At 42.2% G+C, this 10470-nt stretch overlaps 1 long non-coding RNA gene across 1 annotated transcript in view; it reads left to right on the top strand.

Annotated features, from left to right (window-relative positions):
* LOC108446385 overlaps positions 1-10470 on the top strand; it is a 254649-nt gene that overhangs the window by 15613 nt on the left and 228566 nt on the right. The window contains exon 3 of the long non-coding RNA XR_001861558.1: positions 6308-6378. This is a non-coding gene — a long non-coding RNA (uncharacterized LOC108446385). The remainder of the gene's footprint in view (positions 1-6307; positions 6379-10470) is intronic.

The following is a 10470-nucleotide window of genomic DNA, read 5'->3' as shown; positions in this document are numbered from 1 at the left end:
ATTCCTGCTCAAATAACAGCGCACTTGGGATGGAGGCAACTGAAACAAGGGAAATCCAAAGCAGAAGGTTGCCGCTGCCTACATGTACACTAATGACAAACATAAAATGATCTCTGTTTTTATTTGAAATCCACCGTTTTCAGACCCCTCCCTCGAAGAGGCAATTATCTGTGAAACCTCTCAGGGTCAAACGGTCAAGGTTAGTTACAAGAAGAGGTTAAGAATTTTGAATCAACTGCTGTGATTTCAGTGAAAAATCTGTGAAGTCTGTGTCCTTTACATCAGGAAATGATGTTTTTCCAGTTGACATAATTTCCAAAATCAAGCATAGCCATATATGTGAAAGCTCTGTGTAAACATGTATGAATTGGAGTTGTTGCACTCCGTGGCTAATGAAAAGGCTCTACCAATTGCTCTGAGCAATTTTCATACCCATTTCAGTGGTATTTTTGTAATGCCATGACAATTAACTGCTAAGATTGTATTCATACTTTTGAAGTAAAGTGGGGTTTATTTCTTGTTATCAGGTATGAAAATACTAGTTGACATAATGAAAATAAACAGTGTTCTTAGGGAAAAGATTTATTTTTCTCGAAAATTGTATGGAAATATACCACATCCCTTGGTAATTCAGAGAAGGTAAAAGAAATGTTCTTTGAATTTTACAAGTTCTGTGTAACATTTGAACTGTCAGGGCATCGTAATGCTTGAAGCTTTAGGCAGGCATAGATTGCAGTCCATTCCAATAGCTTGTCTACTTTGAAAATAATTTAAATGAACCAAATTTCTAACATGACACCTCGTTAATAGTGGCTAAAGGATCTAAAGAATTAAAAATCCCCAAACCCACAGAGCACCAAACCTGCCATTTGGCACATCTGAACTCTGGCATTGCCAGTTTTTGAATTTGCTCCTTTAAGCACCCGGTAGAGTTCATCTTTAGTAAAGCAAATATTTTGCAGCAGCAAGTTTACTTTCACCCCAGGATGTGGGGTGCAGCAGGGAGCTGTGCTTTGCAGGACCGTGACTCTGAGAGGTTGCTCTGTGTCAGGATCACCATCTCCTGATGTGTGGTGTGCTGCAGGGGAGGTATGTTCATCATCCACAGGGGTGAGCTGAAGTAAATCTGCTTGCTGTGGGTAACCCTTAATAAGCCCAGCTAAGCACATCTGGAGAACAGGCGTTCATAACCATGAAACACCATGGCCTTGGCTGGCTAAAAGCTCTCCTCCTGCTGCAGGGAGGCTGAAGGAGCCCTTGGCCTGACCAAAGCTGGCATTTCTGATGCTGGAAATCGGAGTGTTAGGAGTCCGTGTGCCTGGACGTTACCTGGATGGGTGTAGCAGAAAAAATGGTTTGGAAAATGCTGATTAATAAGTAAAACCAGGCTGCTACTGCAGAAGCGTGGGCTGACACCAGTGGTGAAATGGGAAGCAAAGCAGATTAAACTCACTCTGGAAAGATCAGTTGGTGAAGGCAATGATTTGGATCCCAACCTGCCAATTAACCCATCTAGAGGAGTCACTGTGGAGGATTCCCCTAGCCAATGTTTTGATGAAGTAGTCGAGTGGTATAAAATCACAAATCCAACACAACTGGTATTTTACTCTCTTTCATTACAACAATTTTTCAATTATGCTGCTTTTCATTAAGCTCATAATGCAGATTAACAGATTTCCCTGCCTTTTTAAGGGGAAACTGTGTGATGATACTAAGTAAAAAATTTAGGGAAGAGGGACAATTTATTTTTCAGAATCTTTATCATCTGTCAGTGACAAGATGGATGATCAAATCTTCTCTGTCTTTGCAGAATGGAGTTTATGTTTCAATGGGTGGGCCTAGTCAAAGCTAAAAGGAAATTTCACAATATATTTTTTGTAGAGAAGACTCCCAATGCTAATGAGCAGCCAAATCTGTCTCGGGGAAACAGTTTGTTACTAAAAATAAATTGCAGCCTAACTGTAACTAAAATCAGATTGCAGAAGCCAAGCTACTCCAATTCCTGATTTCTGCTGCAGAATGAGATGAATCTATTACAAACAGCTCTGATTATTATATATATTTAAATATGCCAACTGAATCCTGTTTTGAAATTAATCCACTTGCGAGCTTCTATCAAATATGCTTACAGCATTCTCCAGAGATTTTCTTCAGACTCTGCAAAGCCAGTGAGGAACCAGTTCATAGTTATGAGGCCAAAAGGAAAAACAGTGCACATGAGCTATTTATAGAATATGAAGCAAAACAGTGTGATAAAGGGCAAATGAAAGCTTTCAACGAGAGGCTTTTCGTTCCCAGTCACGTGGTCTTTACATGCAATTTCTTTTTTACTATACAATTTAGCAGGGAAATTAAATCACTTGACAGCAGCCTTTTTCTGGTTAGAAAAGAACTGTTCAGTGCTCCTTTACCATTTATAATATGCTCACTTGTGGCTGCTGCTGTTTGAGAGAGTTTGTTTGCAGAAGTTTCTGCAGGGCTGGTACTTTCCTGACAGGTGGAAGCAGAAGTGGTGGCCAGAGGTTGCCCTGGGAAGATTTTGGTGTTGAGCATTGAAAACCACCCTGCTGCTCAACACAGCATGCAGAGTTCTTAGTCATGAGCCCCAGATGTTTGGGAAAACAGGACAAGGATCCACCTCCTCTGAAACTCTGACAGTTAAAGGCAGTAGTAGAAGCAAGTAAAGGTAAATCCAACCTTTCAGTCACCCACTGTATATAAATGTCCTTGTTGTGTTCCATGCCTTTTTGTTCTCAATGCAAAGAGCAAAGGACATTTCTGTCCTGGAAGTTTGTCAACTACCTCATGCATTTTGAATATATTTCTTCCAGTGCTAGTTAGTTAAAGTCATGTATCTGTGCTCCATCTCTGGGGGCTGCCTTTAAGCAATTCTTGAAAAAAACCCCAGCCTGACCTGGGTGCCAGATTGTGGCTTAGTCTAACACCATATTCAACTCTTTCAGAAATACAGGAGTTGCCAATTTTTTGACAATTACTAAAATTAGACATTTTACTGCCTAAGTGTGATGACTCCAAGAAGGGGAATGGTACAGAGGTGAAATTGCATGAACTGTGTCCCAGAGGTCCAGGCTGATAAAAATAAATGGCTTCTCAGATAGATTTCTTTTTGTTATCTTTCCTTTTTCTTTGTGTCTGTGATAAAGTTTGAGGGAGGCTAGAGGAACTGGATAGTTTATCTCTCAAATATAGAGGCTGATGCTGTCATTTCAGAATATTTTCACAGACAAGGTGATTTATGGCAGCAGCCTTTTTTCCTCGGACATTAGCAGCACGTTTGCAGGTTCACGTGTGTGCATTACCTGAGCTTCTCACCACTCAGGCCATCACCCAAACTGTCATGTCTCATCTGTGCCAGATCCCTCCTTAGTCGTGGGAGCTCCTGTGTTTGCTTAAAAATATTAGTGCTTCATAGACTCATTCTGCGTTGTGACAAGTGAGCAATTGGATAAAATGCCAAGGCTTTAGCAGCAGTGATGCTGCATTGGAGCTGAGTGCTGCAGCTGGGGAGCTGGGAAGCAAGGACCAATGAATGTGGTACATCTGTCTGTAGTCCCATATGTCAGTCTCTCAGACAATTTCACAGATCTGCTAATGGGAAAAAGGCTCTTTAGTGAAGCTTCTTCAGGCCCTTACAAAGATGTGAATGTACTCCAGAACCTTGATAAATGATAAGCAGAAGCACTGAAAGACAAATTTCCACTGCTGCTTCTCAGACACATGAACTCCTTCAGAAGTCAGGAGTTACTTGAATTTAAAGAAATCAATGCTGGCTTCCTCCCAGGATGTAAACTCTTTTAAAGAGCTCTGTTTCATGTGTCTGTGCGTATGTGTGTATATACATATATAATGTTGTTTTCAAATACCCAGTGGAAATTTAATGGAGTTGCAGGAACAGCAGAATGGAGGAGAACTAAGTCTATATCCAGCACATAACCCAAACAGTGCTGCTGAGTCGATCCCCAGGAGGAAGGCAGGGCAGTAATGAAAAACTGGAGTTGAGAGGTTTGGGGCTGCTCAGTCCCCTTGAACAGTGAGAAAAATCCCCACCTTCTCTGCTCCTCTAGTGTTCTTGCTGGACACTAAAACCAGTTTAAAAAAAAAAACCAAACTGAAAGAGTGGAGGAAAAAAGAGTTATTTTCAGCAATGTATTCTGTGCAAGCTTTACTTTGCTGGGCAAGAATTAAAATGGCAATTTTGAGCCATCATGGCTCATTGAAGTTGTTCAGAGATGTGGTGCTCCCATTCCCCTCTGCACCTGGAACTTCCTGGCCAGTCTGAGGGTATCTCCTGGGGACACTGCCGTCCCATCCAACAGCTGCACTGGGGTGAGACAAAGGAGTGAGGAGGTGCTGTCACAGTGGGTGGGGAGTGTGCAGGGTGGAGGGGTGTCCCTCTGTCACACCCTGTGGAAAACCAGTAGGGCCCAGGCAGCCCAGCTGCAAGGGGAGGTGACAGGAGTGCAGAGTGCAGGGCTTTGGAGCTGCCTGAGCCTGGCTTTGCTTCCCTCAGGTGTTTGGGTGCATGATGAGTCTTCAGCTCATCTGTTCCTGTCTACTCTGGCATTGCTGATATTTTTTCACTTGTAGTCTCTTGTGTGTGAAGCCAGCATAGCTCTCTTCCTAAGTCAGACTGTGGCCACAGCTACAGTCAGTAGATTTTAGATGGGAAACAAGAAAAACCTCACATGCAGGTTCTCTTACCAATGACCTGGAGCGAGAGAGAGTCCGAGAGAAGGGCTTTAAAGCCGTGGTGTTGGAGCACAGCTGGACACAAATCTGCCTCCCTGCACTGCCTGTCTCAGCCTGAGGCTCAGGCGCTGCATGTGAGAAACAGGCTGATCCCATTCATTACATTCACCTTCAAATATAAACTTGCTGGAACAGAGAGCTCTTCTCAAAGCCATCCCATACTCCCACTATGCGCTTACAAACAAGACCGTGCTTGTAAGAGCACACCATGAAGTGTCAGAGTGTTTTCTTTTTTTTTTTAAAGTTGATCAAGAGGGACAAGAGACACAGGAGAGTGGCTTAAGGGTATTCAGATCACAACATTTTTTGATGAAGAGAACATGCAGCTGGCTGCATATGCTATTCCAGAAAAATAAACACCACTTCTAAATATCTAGCCCTCTTGCCATCTCTGAAGAATTTCTGCCAGCTGATGTAAGTACCTGAGGAAGAGGTTGGAAAGCTGTCACCCCTAGGTTGCCACCCTTGTGTGTTGGCAGGTTGCAATGGGCAGCCTGCAAAATCTGGGGCAGGCAAAGATAAGCAGAAGGGACTGTCCTGCTCCTCGTTCTGCCGGATCAGGTGTTGTGAGCCCAGCATTCTGCTGAAGCACACACAAGAAGAGTATGCACTGCAATTTACACTAAAGACTTAAAGGGTGACCCTTACTGGGCACAGGCCTGTTTTAAGGGGTTGCTGAAATGATCTCCTAAAGTATGGGACTACCTCACATGCTCTTGCGTGCTCTCAGCTGTCTGAAACTGGCTTTTATTCTGCTACTCCAGATGCAGGGAAATCCTTTGGCACAGATGGGATCCTCCGGCCTAGCTGAGGGGGGCTGAGTACCAGGCAGAGAAGGGGGCTGGCTGGAAGGGCACCCAGTCACAGACACTGAGCTGAGCTTTCAGCCCTAGGAACTCTGCTATGAAGTGAAGGAGCCCTTACTCAGAGAGACTTTTCTGGCACAAAGGCAGCACTGAAGCAGGATCTCCCATGTTTTGAAGGAAGCAATGATTTGTAAAGTATTATATAAAGTGATACGTCTCCTTCCTGAAGAGTGGCTGAGGCTTCAGAACAAAACATTGTGCCTTTTATGTATTTCTCTTTTCCTTGCTGTTACAGTTTACCTCTACACAGTTATAGAGACTACTGCAAGAAGTTTTAGTTTGGGTATAAGAATTCATCTCCATCTGCCCCTCTTTCCTCATATGAAGTCAGTGAAGTGGAAGTTCAGGTAGTATCTGGGTGTGCTCACTCAATTTCAAGACTGAAAGTTTCCAAAATATATACCAGGATTGCTGGCTTTGGACTCCAGCCCACAGACACATTCGATTTTGATACAACATGTCTGCTTCCCTGCATTGTTACCTCCTCTTTCAGTGTTTTACTTATACTGCAATAAGATTAACTTTATTATGAGACACACATGAGCACACATGCAAGTCTGTATGTACACAGAAACAGGGAGATGGGAAATACACTATGATACTTAAGAGTGCTTAATATCTTTATATTTGCATAACAAAATCCAGCCTATTCTGTTTCCATTTTTACACAGACTTGTCTGATTACTTAATCCAAAGCCACATCCTCTTCTTGATGACTGCCAAAGCGAGCCACAGGCAAGAGGTGAGCTGAGTTGTGTTAGGTCAGTCCCCATGCAAGTTGTTCTTTCCTTTTTTTCTTCTCCTGCTCTGTGGTTTGCTTGCTCTTCTTTTTCTGCTTGCTATTTTTTTTCCCCCTGATTTTTGTTTTGTTTTGGTTTTTTGTCATCATTTTACATATGACCTCTTGGTTTGGGATGTTTACCTGTGTGTTTACATTGCACCTAATCACATTGGGCTGTGATCCCAAATTTGGGTCTGTGTGCTACTGGACTATAAATAACAATGTCTTGTTGCTTCGGTATGCAGTCAGGTTGGAATCTGCAACTCTACTCTGCTTGTGGGCACTACCCATTGCAAGACTGCTTTCTTAATTATTACCTGAAAGTGATACTGTATACAGTACAAATAACCCTCAGCACAGCAAAATAATGAACAGCAGCAGCATAGCAAAAAATTCAGTTGTGCTAATGGTGAAAGCATTTTCTTGCAAGACTGAAAATGTGCTGTAAGTACTTGTTGGTTTGTTAGAAATCTTGGGATGTGTAAATATAACTGATCCCATCTAGGTCATCATTAAGGGAGTTTATTGGTGAGTCCAAGGTTAAAAAGCCCCTAGGGCTCCAAGGATAAGGGAAACAGGTGCTTTCCCAGAGCCTTGGAAGCTATGCTACATTCAGTTTCTTCCTTCCCTTTGGTCTTAATAATATACTGAAGTTGGTAGGTTATAGCTATGGTAACATTTGTAATAAGAAAATATGCAAATACAGCAGCAACATAATTTTTCCAGACAAGTAAATGGTTGTGTACAGAATAGCCTTCAATCCTGTGAGCATCCTTCTGTCACAGGCAGCTCCTGTTATTTACGACAGCAATAAAACTACTGATTATTATTGGACAAATTTCTCAGACATGAAAAAAAAACTTAAGACATTTTACTTCCAAATCTTTCAGTGTGTAACAAAAGGTTTGGGGTTTCAGAAGTTTAGTCCCTGAGGATAAACAAATAAAGTTGTAAAGAGCACACCTTGCTAATATGATTGTTCCTTATTAGCGTAATAGTTTTCAAATAAACAACCTGGTAATGTCTCTAATAAGCAATTACTCTATGATAAAAACTGCAAATGGAGCCCACTGGTGGGTATCAGATAACAGTAAAATCTGTCAATAAAACAAATATTGTTCTGCTTGAACAGCTCTCTTCTTCACTCCAAGAGAAGAACAGAGCTGCCTGGGTATTTTTTTAGGTGATGTTTGACAGGCAGATATGTTACAACACTGCTCCTCTGATGCTTTGCTGTGATGGTATGTGGAGTCTTTACAGTGTTAGTGTTACAACAAAAAAAGGCAGAGATCTTAATTAGTTGGAAGATACCTACTCTTGAGTCCAATAAAACCATAGTAGGGTGAATGTTTGCCTAGGAATAGGGATTCGACAGATTTAACAGAGTTTGCTTTCTTTCACAAAAGGAAAATGATAATTAAAAATTTGGAGTCCATCCTATCTCTGAAACATGCAAATGAATGGAAATAGCATCTCAGCACTCTTTTCTTCTTGCTATTCTAAATCATTTGCAGTGGCGAAAAGGTGTTAAATGCATGCAACAATCTCACTTTCCCAAACATTGAAAAGTGTGAAAAAAAAAGTCATACTTTTTCAAGCATAGTTGACAAACTATTTTCAAAACATTTGCAGTGTAATTTACATACTTGCCTGGTTGCTCTACCATTGATTACAAAGCTGAGTTGTGCTTGCTTTGGTCCCTGTACTTCTGCACTCATTTTTCCGAAATAATTTTGCATTTAGTTTTCAAGAAATGGACATGGAAATTTAGAAGAAATTTCAAGAAAAGGACATGGAAGATTAGAAAATCACAAATCCCCAAGTCTGGTCCTTTCCAAATTCCATGGTGAGTATGAGGGTTTTATTTTATATATAGCTTTGTAGAAACAGGATCATTTGAAGGAAAATCTTGAGCAATTCTTATCTTTGTTCCTTTCTGGACTGACATCATGGTATGAAAATGCAAGGAATGTACAGTAAAGCCTGGTGTGGGAAGAAGATTTTGACGGAGGGATGATTAATGGTGTCTGAAAGAGGGAAAACAGTTATGTAAGAAATACAGCCCATGAGGTTGAAACTGAAGAAACCATCACAGGTGCAGACTGTAAACAGGCCCCAGAGGGAAGAATATTGGTCTTTTAAAGGTGGACTCTGTAAACAAACAGATGAGGCATGAGAAATATCCTTCCATATAAATTTTTATGGTACAAGTAAGTACATGGAGCACATAAGCACTGTAAGTGTTTATAAACTCAAAGAACATCCATATAGCAGTAAAGCAGCACAAATAGTACCATGGTGTAAATTATATAGCGTGAGGCAAATGTGTGGTCTGATGGCTCAGTTTGGTTTTTTTTGACTTTAGCAAATGACATGATTTCTCTGTCTCTGGTTTTGTTTTGTTCCATTTAGCTGCTCTCAGCTACATAATTGTTCTTTCATCTTGTAAATATTATGGTCAACCTCCAGCAAAGTTTAGATGAGGCCAATCAAATGTAAACAAGTGTGTCTGCACCAATGATGTGAGTAAGCAAAGTCATCTCTTGTGATGTTTCCTCCCCCTTTTCTTACTCCCCTGGGAATGCAAGAGCTTTGTGGAGCCTGCTGTGGTACTGCACAGCCTGTGGTTCAGTTTAACTGCCTATCTGGGATTTTTTTTCTTTTTTTTTTCCTGGCTGTTTGGTGTAGGATTTATCTAATGAAATGAGAATAATGGACTGGGATCACCTCTGGGGAGTGTCCTCACATCTGTCCTTGCTTCTGCCCCTGCCCTAGATGTGGCTGCCTGCGATCTCAGCACAAAGTTAATACAGGTGTGAGGTGCAGTGCAGGGGACCAGAAGGGTCCTGAAGCAGTGCTGCAGTGCTGTGACACAGAGGGGTGGCAGTGCTGCTGGGCGATGGTGTCAGACCCTCTGTGCAGTTTCCCAGCAGGACTCAGCCCCCCTGGCTGCTGCCCTACAGCAGGTGACAGCCAGCAGCACAGGGCTCTGGCCTGGTGGCTCTGGCAGAGCTGATACTGTGTGGGGGCCCCAGATGCTCGTATGCTGCAGTCACCAAACCCTCTGGGTGAAAGCCTTTGCTTTAAAAATGTGCACATGGCACACTTTTTACCCTTGAATGTGATCTTTAGTGTTTCATTCCGCATTGCTCTACTGTCACTGTGCAGCCCCCAGCCTGCACAACATACTGTCAACACAGTGAATGCATCCCATGGGCTTTCTGCTGCAAACACAAGCCAGCAGGTTTGTGTTTGCAGCAGAAAGCTCCCCTTGCTTTGGAGCCCCTCACTGTTGTGCACTGAACACAGGCCCTGCCTGCTTCCCTGCTTCCAGTCTTTACCTCTCTCACACCCCGGCTTTGGGTCTTCCAAGTGCTCAAATCCTGCTGTAGCTTTTTTGCAGCTGTAGCAGTTCAACACTATTGGCAGCCTTACGTTCCACACCTCATGCTCCCATAAGCAGTGAACTGTTGGGTCACGATTTTTGATTAGATACGAATTAACCTTTACGGAAAAAACCCACCAAAGTAGTGACTGCAATGCTATTGATCTCCTGGGAACAGAGCCTGGGAGGTGTCTGACATTTTGCATTGTTATCTATGGGAGAGGAAGGAGCTGGGCTGTTTTTTCCCACAAGAAATGTATCTATTTTTGAGAGCAAAGTACTTTCTTTGCCATGGGACCCAAAACAGTTTTCATTCACAGACTCACAGTCTCTGGAGGCTTCTTCCTTGAGCTTAGGAGGCAAATGCTTAGTGGTTAGCAGCTGGAAAAGTGACAGCCCAATTAGCTAAAACTGTTAATTTAAAGGTAAAGATGCTACCTGTTTACAGCTATCTTGGCTCTGAGAACCAAACAGTCTCCATCAGCCTCATTCCTCTGTTTTTACAGAGTTGCTGTAGATTTGATCATAATAACTATTGGGTGAGAATCTGAAAGCAATGTATCAACAGCATATGATTTATTCTGTGGTTCCTGTGCAGAAAGCCAAAATATGATTTCATGCTTTCCTGTTTCTCTTTTTGTCTTCGTATGGTATAAAAATAATTTTTT

Source organism: Corvus brachyrhynchos, unplaced genomic scaffold, assembly GCF_000691975.1.
Source record: "Corvus brachyrhynchos isolate BGI_N302 unplaced genomic scaffold, ASM69197v1 scaffold435, whole genome shotgun sequence".
Classification (NCBI taxonomy): domain Eukaryota; kingdom Metazoa; phylum Chordata; class Aves; order Passeriformes; family Corvidae; genus Corvus; species Corvus brachyrhynchos.
This window is presented reverse-complemented; position numbering and strand designations above follow the sequence as displayed.